This window comes from Anomaloglossus baeobatrachus, chromosome 1 (genome assembly GCF_048569485.1).
Source record: "Anomaloglossus baeobatrachus isolate aAnoBae1 chromosome 1, aAnoBae1.hap1, whole genome shotgun sequence".
In the NCBI taxonomy this organism is placed as follows: domain Eukaryota; kingdom Metazoa; phylum Chordata; class Amphibia; order Anura; family Aromobatidae; genus Anomaloglossus; species Anomaloglossus baeobatrachus.
In genome coordinates this window covers 132,040,914-132,053,634 of record NC_134353.1, presented here as the reverse complement: position 1 = coordinate 132,053,634, position 12,721 = coordinate 132,040,914, and positions in this window count along the sequence as shown.

Here is a 12,721-nt window from a genome sequence, read left to right as displayed (position 1 = left end):
TCAGTGTCGCCTTTTCTTCAGCAGTGGGATGAAAACTATTCTTTTTAAGTCATTTGGCTATGTGCAGGTCTTCCATAATAATGTCAGTGTGGCTGTTGGGTTTGTGCAACTGTGCAGGGATACAATTAATGCCAGCTACTTTGTTGATTGGCAATTGCATCAGCGCCCTATCTCACTTTCCTTTCCCTCAAAAAAACAACATTAATAATTTAGTGGCTCTACCAGTCTTTGTGGCTGTACCGCTTTCATCTCGACTCAGGGATAGGAAACCATCTCTTAGGCTTCTAAGTGTTAAATTGTAATCCACTATACAGATGGTAAAGAACTTTCTTTAGGGGTGAGCAAACCCGAATGGTAAAGTTCAGGGTTCATACCGCACCATGGGTTTTCGGTAAAAAAAAAAGTCTGTGTCCAAGTTCGGAGTTTGATTACTGTTCATATGCAGCGCAGCCAATCAACAAGCTTATTGCATGCGGAGGTGGCCTATATGCGGCTGTGAACAATAACAAAAAAAAGAAAAATGACTGACTATTTTTGAAAACCAGTTCAGGTAAAGATAGCTAGGGGCTGCAACCCTCAACTGTCAGCTTTACCTTGGTTGTTTATCAAAAATAGAGGGCATCCCATGCTGTTTTTTTTAAATTAGTTAACGCTATTATTTTATATTATTTAATTATGTCTCACTTATTTTTGATAACCAGCCAAGGTAAAGCAGATAGCTGAGGGCTGGTATTAGGAGGCTGCGAAGATCCATAATTCTTTGACCCTTCCCAGCCTAAAAATAGCAGCCCACCAGCACCCCAGAAGTGCTTTGCCCGGCTTTTCTCTATTGCGCTGGTGTGGTGTCAATCGGGGTAGTACTTTTGGGATTGATGTCAGCTGTGAACTGACAGTTGACATGAAGCCCAGGGGTTAGTAATTGATAGATTTATATCAGACACCCCATTACTGATCCAGAGAGCGTAGAGTTTAAACACAGGAAAAAAGTTTATTTGAAATAAAGACTCCCCCCACACTTCCTCATTCACCAAATTATTGAATAAAAAAAATCCTCAAAGTTCCAGCGTAGTCCACTTTGTGAATAAACACTCCCCCACACTTCCTCATTCATGGAAGTTCTGATGTAATCCAATGGAGTAATGTTCCATGACTCAAAGTCCTATGGAGCATTGTTTTGAGAACGTTCTCAGAACAAGGCTCTATTGTCCTCTGCTGGTCAGAGGCAGCCGGGAATTTCTCAAGCTCATGAGAAGGTCCAGGCTGCCCCTGACTGGCAGTAACTTATGGAGCCTCGTTCTCAGAATGCAGCTCCATAGAAATCAATGGGCATTTTGGGACATTACTCAATTAGATTATGTTGGAACTTTAAGCATTTCTTCTTAATAAATTGGTGAGTGTGGGGGTGTGCTTTCTCAAATCTATTTTTCCTTTGTGTGTTTTTTTAACTCTATACTTATGGGTTAGTAATGGGGGTGTCTGATAGCTGGCTATCCATTACTAACCCCGGGGCTTGATGTCAGCTGCCAATTCACAGCTGACATCAACACCAACAGTATTACCATTATTGCTACTGCACCAGGGGAATTGGGAAGATCCGGGCAAAGCATTTTTAGGTTGAAAGGGGCCAAATAAATATGGGCCTCTCAGCCTGATAATACGAGTCCACAGCTGTCTGCTTTTGCAAAAATAGGGAAGAGCCAACACCATCTTATTTATTTCAATAACTAAAAAAAACTAAATGAGATTACCTCTATTTTTGATAACCAGTTAAGGTTAAGCTGACAGCTGTGATTTTTTTTTTAATTTATTACTAATCCACATTTGTTTGCAGGGCAATTGCCCCCATTTTGCTTCCTTTTCCAGCCACCTAGCTCTTACTATGAACATTTTACAGCACAGAAGTTTGTGTCTCCATTGATTTCTGAGGTCCGAGATCCCAAACTGAACTTTCAACTAAAGTCCTTCTGAACCTGGTGAACCTGAACTTTCACGAGTCTGCTCATCCCTACTCATGATAGATGATCAGTTTCAGAGTTGTGGGGGACAGACACACAATGGTGGCATTCCACTCAAGTCACACTTTTGAAATCTGTCTGTTTCTGGGGCAGCTAACTGCTGGGGGTGATGGGTTTGACCTATACTGATCTGATATTGATTAAGTCATCAATATCATGGTTTGGGGAAAAACCCTTTAATCACATTTTCTTATTAGGCCATATTCACATGAAGGAAATTTAATGCGAATTCGGCATGTAGTCCTGCTGAAATCCATCTGTTTGCATGGATTCCACTTTTTCTGGTTTCAATAAGAATCCATACCATAGTTCATGACGTGTAAAGTCCCATTTTAATGCATATTCAGCTTGGATTGTATGCAGAAAGAGGATTTTTTTTTAGCTACATACATTTGGTAGCCACATGTCAAACTGCAAATCTGTGGCGAGAATTCGAGGGTCAGCCATAGATTTCTGTCATGAACTTCACAATAAAATGGCATATAAACTGCAGTACTCCGCAACAGTCACTAAACAATATGGAGAGATGCAGTGTTCCTCTCCATATTTTACTTACATCAAGACACTACCGAAGTGTTGATAAGTGGGTGCCTGGCATGGGACTCCCATCAATCTTATAATTATGACCTTTCCAAAGGATTGATCAATAATGTGGTCCTGGAGAACCCTTTTAATTTTTAGAATGACATCTAAATTAAGCTACAAAATGTTAGAGCATAAATGATCTATATTATTGAGAAAAATTACAGGAATTGTAATAAAGAAAATATGTAACTTTAAAACTTACAGGAAGTGGGGGGCAAACTTCAGAGGAAAAGAAACAATAAGAGGATGCAAACAGCAAGGAGCGTTAGGCAAGAAAATGGTGAGCAACATCCAATCTGGCTGTTGTAACACCCCTGGGGTACAGTCACTGGAGAAGAAATATGCACTGTGCGAGAAAGAGAAAAGGCAAAATTATTTTTTCAAAAGTACGGCCAGACAACATAGAATATTTCTTAATTTGTCGGTTTTGTCTTTGTTCCATTATTCTCGATATACGCATCATTAGATAATTAACAATAGATCTTCTCGTCACTGAGCGATTTTTCATAGTTCTTTAAAATAGCGAAACATTAATATAAAAAGTACCTTTTAAAGCCACTCTACTCTCGTAGAGACTTTGTAACACTGTGATGGGGAAAAAAGCGCAAATAGGGTCTTACCCGGTATGGGGGGTAGAAGTGATATAAAGCAATACACTCACCTGGGGAAGTTGTGCCAGTCGCAACCCCTTTCACAAGCTTACGAGTGTTTAGTGGTTAGCAGCAGCCCCGAGATAACATTCTAAAATAAATGGAGAAAAGAAACGGGTTTTGCACCGCGCTAAAAACCACAGATGCAGTAGATAAAGACTCCCTTTTCATTGTTTCAAGTGTTGTGACGTCGCTGTGACGCTGAACGAACCGCCCCCTTAGAAAGGAGGCGGATTGTCGGTCACAGCGATGTCGCAGAGCAGGTATGTGCGTGTGACGCTGCCGTAGCGAAAATTTTCGCTACGGCAGCGATCACATATCGGCCGTACGAAGGGGCGGGTGCTATCGCGCTCGACATCGCCAGCAAATGCTAGCGATGTCGCAGCGTGTAAAGCGGCCTAAGTCAGTTTCTTCTGAGTACGCTGATTAACAGGAGAAAATGGAGAGGACAATTTATTATGGAATTTTTACTGAACGTGGCAGTACCCCATATGTGGCTGTACACTACTATTTGAGTATGTACGGCGGGGATCGGATGGGAAGGAGCGCGACTTGGTATTTAGATTCCATTTGAATAGATGATAATAATAATCTTTATTTCTATAGCACCAACATATTCCGCAGCACTTTACAATTCAGGAGGATCATATACAAACAAGTAACAGTTATAGAAATTACAATATTTAGAGGGAAAAAAGACAACCCTGCTCGTGAGAGCTTACAATCTACAATTAGATATGGGGGGTGCAAGGTACAAGTGCTTATTTACAATGACAATCCAGCCATCTCACGGAAATGGGGAATAGATAATGGTTTCCTGGACCAGTTGGCCAGAACCTTGAGATGCATTTGGGTGCCATGGAGTTTGATGTGGAGTTATGTTGTGAGACGTTGTAGAGGAACTATGTGAATTGAATCTGATTAGGGAGTGTGAATGGCCCCTAGATTGTGGCTTGTAGTAGCCTAGCACCTGAGGTGCCAGGTGAGGAGAAACCCCACAAGTGACCCCATATTGGAAACGTCACTGTGTATGGTGTAGTGAGTGATTTGAAACCACATAATTTTATAACATTAGGAAGTGAAAACATAACATTTTAGTAGTAAACATTTCATTTTTTTATTATCTGCAACTTGTCAGTTACACAAGGGTTAAAAGATGAAAATAGACCCGACAATTTATTGCGCAATTTCTGCTTAACGCGGTGATGCCCTATATGTAATTAGAAACTACTGTTTGGCCGCACGACAGGGCTGAGGAGGAAGGAGCTACTTGGTTTTCGGGGAACAGATTTTGCTAAAGTAGTTTGCGGTTGGCATTTGCAGAGCTCCTAAGGTGCCAGTACAGCAGAAAAACCTCAACAGTGACCCCATTGTAGAAATTGCACCTCTGAAATAATATATGTACGGTTGCAGTGACTACTTTGTAACATCCACGCCATGCTCTTTTGCCGGAGAATTACAAATATGCCGGTTTAGTGCCCAATTATTGTGCCCCCATGCATTGTGCCCAGGTTCTGCTTCTGGAGACAGGCTCTCTGTAAATTGCGCTCTCCCCACTACAATAATGCCACACACGTGGCCGGTTGCGATTTAGGCACAAGGGGCTCAACAGAAGGGGGACATTTAGATTTGGGAGCACAGATGTTAATGGATTTTATTTGGGGGTGGGAGCCAAATCACTTTTCCAGAGTCTTCGTTCTATAAGTAATGTGGGACTCACCCCCCCACCCCCCCCCCACCGATATTTCCAGTTGTGTGGGATAAGTTAGGTGTTTTATTGGTAACATTTTAGGGTACATAACATTTTTTTTATTGCTTTCAGTATAGGGTGGGATCACGTTCATCATTTAATGATAGAACAGATTTATTCTGCAGGTCGGTGCGATTACAGCGATATCAGATTTATATATTTTTTATGTTCTGCTTCTAACACACAAGAAAAAAGGTGTTTTTTTTTAAATAAATTAGTTTTTCTGTCTCCATATTCAGAGAGCTGCAACTTTTTATATTTTTTGGAGAAGAGGGCTGTATTTTTTGTGCGATGAGTTGCAAATTTTTAAGGTAGCATTTTGTGGAACAAAACATTTTTTGATTGCTTTTTATTCAGATTTTTCAAATGAAGAATGAACAAATACCAACAATTCACTTATTTTTGTTTTTAATATTTTTTTTGTGAAGTTCACCATGCGGTAAAAGTGATAAGACCGATGTATTCTTCTGGTCAGTACAGTTACAGCGATACTTGACTTAAATCGCTTTTTTATGCTTTGATACCTTTACACACTACATTCTATATTTTACAAAAATTATTTTGCTTTTTCATTATCATATTCTGAGAACTATAACATTTTTTTTTCCAAATGAGCCATGTTAGGGCTTGTTTTATACTAGACGGTTTGGGGTTTTAAATTCTACCATTTAATGTTTCATATTCAGTATAATGAAGAAATGCCATTTTTTGCATGTTTTTGTTTTGTTTACGGTATTTGCTATATGGAATAAGTAACGTAACATAAATTTGGTTGTTCTGGACACAGCAATACCAATTATGTGTAAGTCTGGACACAAAAGCTGGATTTTTGGTGGCAGAACAAGTTTTCAAAAATTGTGTGCGCTTTTTTTTGTTTTGTTTTTAACTTTTTTTTAACTTTTATTTTATTTTTTTAATTTTTCCCTTAGTCCTACTGTGGGTCATGATTTGTTTTAACTCTGATCTCATTTTACTGCTGTACTCGTGTAGCAGCTTATAGCTTGATCTTACAGGCCACCTAGGGTACCATGGCAATGATTGGCACCCGCCATTATGATCACGGGGGGCTGATCCTGCCATAGGAGATCTCTTATTCCCTATTTAACCTCTTAAATACTTACTGGTCTTGCGATTGACAGAGGTGTTTTAACGGGTCATTCATCCTTGATCTGTTCCAAAACTGATCGGAGCAGATGCCCGTGTGAATCAGCTGTCACCCGCAGGAATTTCACAGTTTGACCGAATGACTGCCCTAAAAAGGCAAAATCGGTGGTTGTGAAGGGGTTAAAATAGATAATGGAGTATGAATATATGCATACAGTTAGGTACAGAAATATTTGTACAGTGACCGAATCTACGTGATTTTGGTTCTGCATTGGATTATATTTTATTTCAAATGAAACAACTGCGATGCCATTGAAGTGTAGACCTTCAGGTTTAATTAAAGGGGTTGAACAAAAATATGTGAAACGTTTAGCAATTGCAACCATTTTTGTGCAAAGCTTCTTAATTTTAGGGGCTCAAAAATAATTAAACAAATTTACTTTACCATAAATGAAATATTCATTTTAAGACTTTGTAGAGAATCCTTTGCTGCCTGAAGGGTAAAAGCCATGGACATCCACAAACACTGGGTTTCCTACTTTGTGAGGCTCTGCAAGACTGCAATTGACTTCAGTTGATGCCTGATTGTGGATATTTCTGCCTTAAGTTTTCTATTAAGCATGTGAAATTCATGCTCGATAGGGTTGAGATTTGGTGATTGACTCGGACAATTGCACAATATTGCACTTCTTTGCCTTAAAATCTTTGACATAAAATTTTTTAGGCTGATTAATGGTTTGCATCTTGTGGTGAACCCTTTGTATTTGCTCTCATAAAGTCTTTTTTTTTCCAGAATTTACCGAACTGTTGATTTGTCTACTCCTAACATTTTTGCTATCTCTCTGTTGGATATGTTCTTTTTTTTCAGCCTTTCGATGGTCTGTTTCTCTTGATAGAGTTTGACTGCATTGATGGTTCACAGCAACAGCTTCCAAATTAAAATGCCACACCTAGAATCAGCTCTAGACCTTTTACCTGTTTAATTGATAACGGATTAACAAGGGCATAGCCTATGTAGCCCATTATAGAGCTTTTGAGATAATTGTCCAATTACCTTTGGTCCCTTGAAAAAGAGGCAGCTACATATTAAGGAGCTCTAATTCCTATACCCTTACTCCAATTAGGATGTGAATACCCTGAAATTAAAGCTGAGAGTCTGCATTTTAAACCCATATTAATATATAACTCTATCTTGAATATGTTTTGTTAGACAGCTAAAATGCCTAAACTTATGTCACTGTCTGAATATTTCTGGACCTGTGTATAAGATAAGTTAGTGTACACTGGGAAAGTAGTGTAGTGATGTGATAAAGGGTCAGTAACAATCTTTTCTGCCATAGCCAGGGTAGAAACAGGAAGTGAATTAAATGTTAGACTTGTATGAAAAAGGCCTTGATAGGACTCTGTTTACAAAAATAATGAAGCAGATTGGACTGCCCACGCGTGCTTGTGACAAGTGTTATAACGAACCTCCTTTGATGTTCAGAATATATGATGTGTTTGCATATAGTTTCGCCTTTATACTATTTGAAGTGTTTGAATAAAGTTATAGGTTATCTTCACTCCTCAACATTGAAATTGTAAGACTAACTTGCACAAGTTGTGGAATTAATAAAAGTCACAGGATGGATACCCATGTTGATGATATGCAAATGATGAAAACAAAAGCAAACAATTTTTTTAAAACATCTTGATTTATTCACTGTCGAGTATGAGCACCACACGTGAAAATCCCCACAGTTACAGCCATGGTTATTAATAGTTCTATGAGGACTTTTCTGATATGCTGAATGCACTTGGGCAAGATCTACTGCTGGCAGCTCTTTTTGCATTTGCCGACTAATGATGTTGTGCCGCCCCAGCAGCAGTTGAACTGCTCGGATCCGGGGTTCCTGTGGCTCGAGGGTCTCTGAGGTTCCTGTGGTATGGCAGGAGATTCCAGGACGTTTTCCTTTACACTATGGCATGAGACCTCTTCACAATACAAGGCGATAACTCCCTTCCAGCCATTACATGCTCCAGCTCCAATAGCACAGAAATTGACCTTGTCCTGATTCCTACGTTTAAATTCCCCCTTCTCGATACCTACAAGGTGGTACCTATTAGGTTTAGGTCATTATCCAGGCAACACTGGATCCCTGACATACCCGGGCATTATTAACCCATTCCTTGATATTAATATTAGGACCTTGTCGTCCATATTCTGGACTCACATACATCTCATTAAGCCTCTACAGGCTGTTGGTTACTATAGCGACACCCATTACCTGTGTACCTACTAATACAGCTACCTATCATAAACACCACCTAGCCTCTTTACAGGTCGTTCAGCTATGATAATTCCCTGTGAGTTAACCCACATTCTCTGTGTTAATCCATCTGATGGTCCGATTTTGATAAAGGCTTGGGGCCCAAACGTCAAAAGCTGTTTACGGACTGTTTTACACCTATTTCACTGAATAAAGAATCTATAAGAATACCCATTCCTTGTTTTTCTTATTGGGGTTCTATGAGTGCTGGAGTTCTTTTTTTCTTTTTTTTTTTTTCTCATGGTGTGAGGGGCTGAGGAGTAGAAGCTCCTGGAAGGTCAGACTAGACTGGAACACAGCAAAGCAATATCATTGGGAGCGGACACCTGGACGGGCTCCCCTCCTGAGCGGCAGTGGTACTCCAGGACTTTTAGTTTAACTACAGTCTGTGTGTATAATGGCCTTCCAAAACCGCACCAACCTCATCCAGCACCACGACTACCAACTGTGAGTTCCCTACTCCCTGCCTTCCAACCTCCCGAACCTACATCCCACGGCATCCCCCTCAACCACTGAGTCCCGGGGTATTCCCCCTACCCGTGGAGGGTTACAACACCTGGCTGCCCCATTCAATCACCCCGGGTACTCCCCAACTGCAGCGGTGGTACTCCTAGTTACCACATACCACGGGTGGCGTCACAAACTCTATAATCCCCTGTAAATATCCCCCTTCATTTGAGTGGCCATATGACCCCCGCCCAGGTCCGGAGTCCTTCGAGCCACTGAGAATCCGGATCCGAGCAGCTCGGCTGCTGGTACGGGAGCGGCACACAACCAAAAACATCCAAATGACCCTGATCAAAAGTGCACATAGCCTTGTGAGTTTGGCCTGATAACATGCACAGAAGTTGACACAAATGAGTTTGAATTGCTAATAAAGGTAACATCCTCACCTGTGACCTGTTTGCTTGTAATCAGTGTGTGGGCATAAAAGCTGAGTGAGTTTCTCGAATCCAGACAGACTCTTGCATCTTTCATTCAGCCACTAATATTTCTGGATTGTGAGTCATGAGGAAAGCAAAAGAATTGTCAATGGATCTACGGGAAAAGATAGTTGAACTGTATAAAACAGGAAAGGGATACAAAAAGATATTCAAGGAATTTGACAATGCCACTCAGCAGTGTTCAAACTGTGATTAACAAATGGAAAATCAGGGGATTTGGAAAAACTAAACCACGATCAGGTAGACCAACAAAATTTCGGCCACAACTGCCAGGATGCAAAGAAAAACCCATAAATAACATCAGCTGCAATACAGGACTCACTGAAAATTTATTGGTGTGGCTGTTTCAAGATGCACAATTAAGAGGCACTTGAAGAAAAATGGGTTGCATAGTCGAGTCGCCACAAGAAAGCCATTACTGCACAAATTCTACAAAGTATCTTGTATACAATACGCCAAACAGCACAGAGACAAACCTCCAAACTTCTGGAACAAGGTAATTTGAAGTGATGAGACCAAAATCAAACTTTTTGTCCACAACCATAAACTTAATGTGACGCCCTGTCCTATCAGGTCATCACAGGGTATTGTCCAATCTGGTCTTCTGTGCAATATCCACCTCCTCCTTGGTTACGGGTCCCCAACTAATGGTGTTGCCAACATCAGCCAATCAAAATCCTAGGAACACTGCACCACCCCCACCAGACACACCAGTGGACGGCCTGAGTGGAATAGGGTCGCCCACTTGGGGGGTTGGTAAGGGGAGGTCTGGAGGTCAGTGAGAGAGTCAGAGAAGGAGAGAGGAGGTCGGGAGCTGGGCTCCTTGGAAGCAACTAGGTAGCAGACGGTGATCTGGGCCTAGTAAGAGCTGGACCCAAGGTCACAGGGGATCGTGACAAGGGGCACGGACCTGTCGAGGACAGCCGGCGGCCTTGTACCATCACCAGGCTGGGACCAGGGCACGATGGAGTACGTGGACCCTAGGTCAGGGAGTAGCTTCAGGCAACCTGACAATTTACCTGACGAGAACAGAGCCTTTAAGATCTGCTCTCCACCCACTCCAAAATCAGGGTACTAGCGCAACAAGGGGGATAGGACTTTCCACTAAAATGGTCCAGGAAATCCCAAGCGTGAACCTCAGGTAGCCACACTGGGGAGTAGGACCCGACTAGTTTTATGCTACCGGGGCCAACTAAGAAGAGAACTAGGTGCCAGGGAAAAGGTCACAGATCATCAGGCAACACCATAGGGGACGGGACCCAAACTAGCTCCCCTCAGCGGCAGCGGTGTCCAGAACATTGGTTTACCAAGTTGTCGGTGTCAGCTTTATGAGCTGAGTGAGTATGCAAGTGACCCTTTCACCCACAACGGCACTCACCAACACCATCACCGAGTCCCGGGGCATCCCCCCTACCCGTAGAGGGGTTAAAACACCTAGCTGTCCACTCCATCACCCCTGGGTACTCCCAGCTGCAGCGGTGGTACTCCACCTTACCACACACCACGGGTGGCGTCATGAACTTAAAATATACAATCCCCTGTAAATACCCCCTTTATTTGAGTGGCCGCACAACCCCCGTGTCCGGACGCCCCTCGAGCCACTGCGGATCCGAATCCGAGCAGCCCGGCTGCTGACACGGGGCGGCACACTTCAAATTCCTGGCGTCACGAACAGGATACAAGTAGGACCCACTTACCTGGGTGACGTGCGCCTTGAAGACCGAAACCGCGAGTAAAAAGCCCTGTTTCCCACCAATTCCGCCATCTTTTGGCGCCAAAACGCCGTCTTCTCCACAAAAGCACGAGAAGCAGATGCCCCGCCCTTCTTCCTGAGAGAGAGGCCAGAATCGGACGTTCCCGGGCCACAGCATCAAGGAGAGTGCTGAGTAAAAACAGAGGGGATGTGACGGCATGTAGTAGCAGCGGAAGAGAAGCAGGGATTCCAGGACTCTGCCATAACGTTCCTGGACAGCGCAGAGTCAAGATGGCAGAGAGGCGCGGCTGTTTAGCAAAGGATACGACTCCCGGAGAGCTTCCAGGATGGAGACGCGGAGGATGGCCGCGGCGGTGCAAACCTGTGAGACTGGAGTCCCACGAGAGGAGCGGGTAAGCGGTTACCTAGTCCCAGTTGATTTCTCTAATCCGGTCGATACAGCTGTGGGATCCAAGCTGCCCCCTGCTCATGGCCAGCACCCGACCACCGTCACTTTTACCCTCCACCATGGCTGACCCCGAGGCGCTGCTCGCACCACCGGCAGCGGATCCCTCGACCCCTGATGGAGATGACCAGTCTGCGGCTTCTGACCAGATTGACCCGGTTACTGTGGACTCGCAACCGGAGGCGATGGAAGAAAGCGATTCAGGTTCCAGTACCCCAGAAGCTGCATGGGTGCCACGTTTTGGAGGAAACGGCTGTCGGATGACCCTATCATCACAAGCACTAATGGCATTAGAGATAATGGAGGTAGAGGCAGAGTCCACTTCGGATGAGGAGATCTCAGTTGATACCATGGAAGTAGTGCCTATCTGCCATCGGTGTGGTTTACCAGGGCACTTTGCAAGAGTGTGTCCAGGAGGTGCCCAACGTTAAAGGGACCGGAACCTGCATGTTTTAACGTTTTATATGGACTGTCACCTTTGTTGAACATTCTCCAGTGTTCAAATGGAGGAGGCTGTCGGGGACCGGCTGAAGGGTTCCTGATGGAAGGTGACAGGAAAGTTCTGCTATAATTGTGAGTGAGTACGCAAGTGACCCTTTCACCCCCAACAGCACTCCCAACACCATTACCGAGTCCCGGGGCATCTCCCCTACCCGTGGAGGGGTTAAAACACCTAGCTGCCCACTCCATCGCCCCCGGGTACTCCCAGCTGCAGCGGTGGTACTCCACCTTACCACACATCACGGGTGGCGTCACAAACTTTAAATATACAATCCCCTGTAAATATTCTCTTTATTTGAGTGGCCGCACGACCCCCGGGTCCGGACGTCCCTCGAGCCACCGCGGATCCGGATCCAAGCAGCCCGGCTGCTGACACGGGGGCGGCACATTAATATTTGGAGAGGTGTCAACAAGGCCTATGATGAAATGAACACCATTCCTACTGTAAAGCACTGACATGGATTGCTGATGATGTAGGGATGTGTGAGCTACAAAGACACAGGAAACATGACCAAAGTTAAAATAAAGATGAATGCAGCATGTTATGAGCAAAACACTAGATGCAAATTTGCACTCATGAGCCCGGAAGCTGCGCATGGGACATACTTGGATGTTCCAACATGACAACTATCCGAAACACAAGGCCAAGTCAACTGGTCATTGGCTACAGCAGAACAATGTGTGGCCATCTCAATCTCCTGACC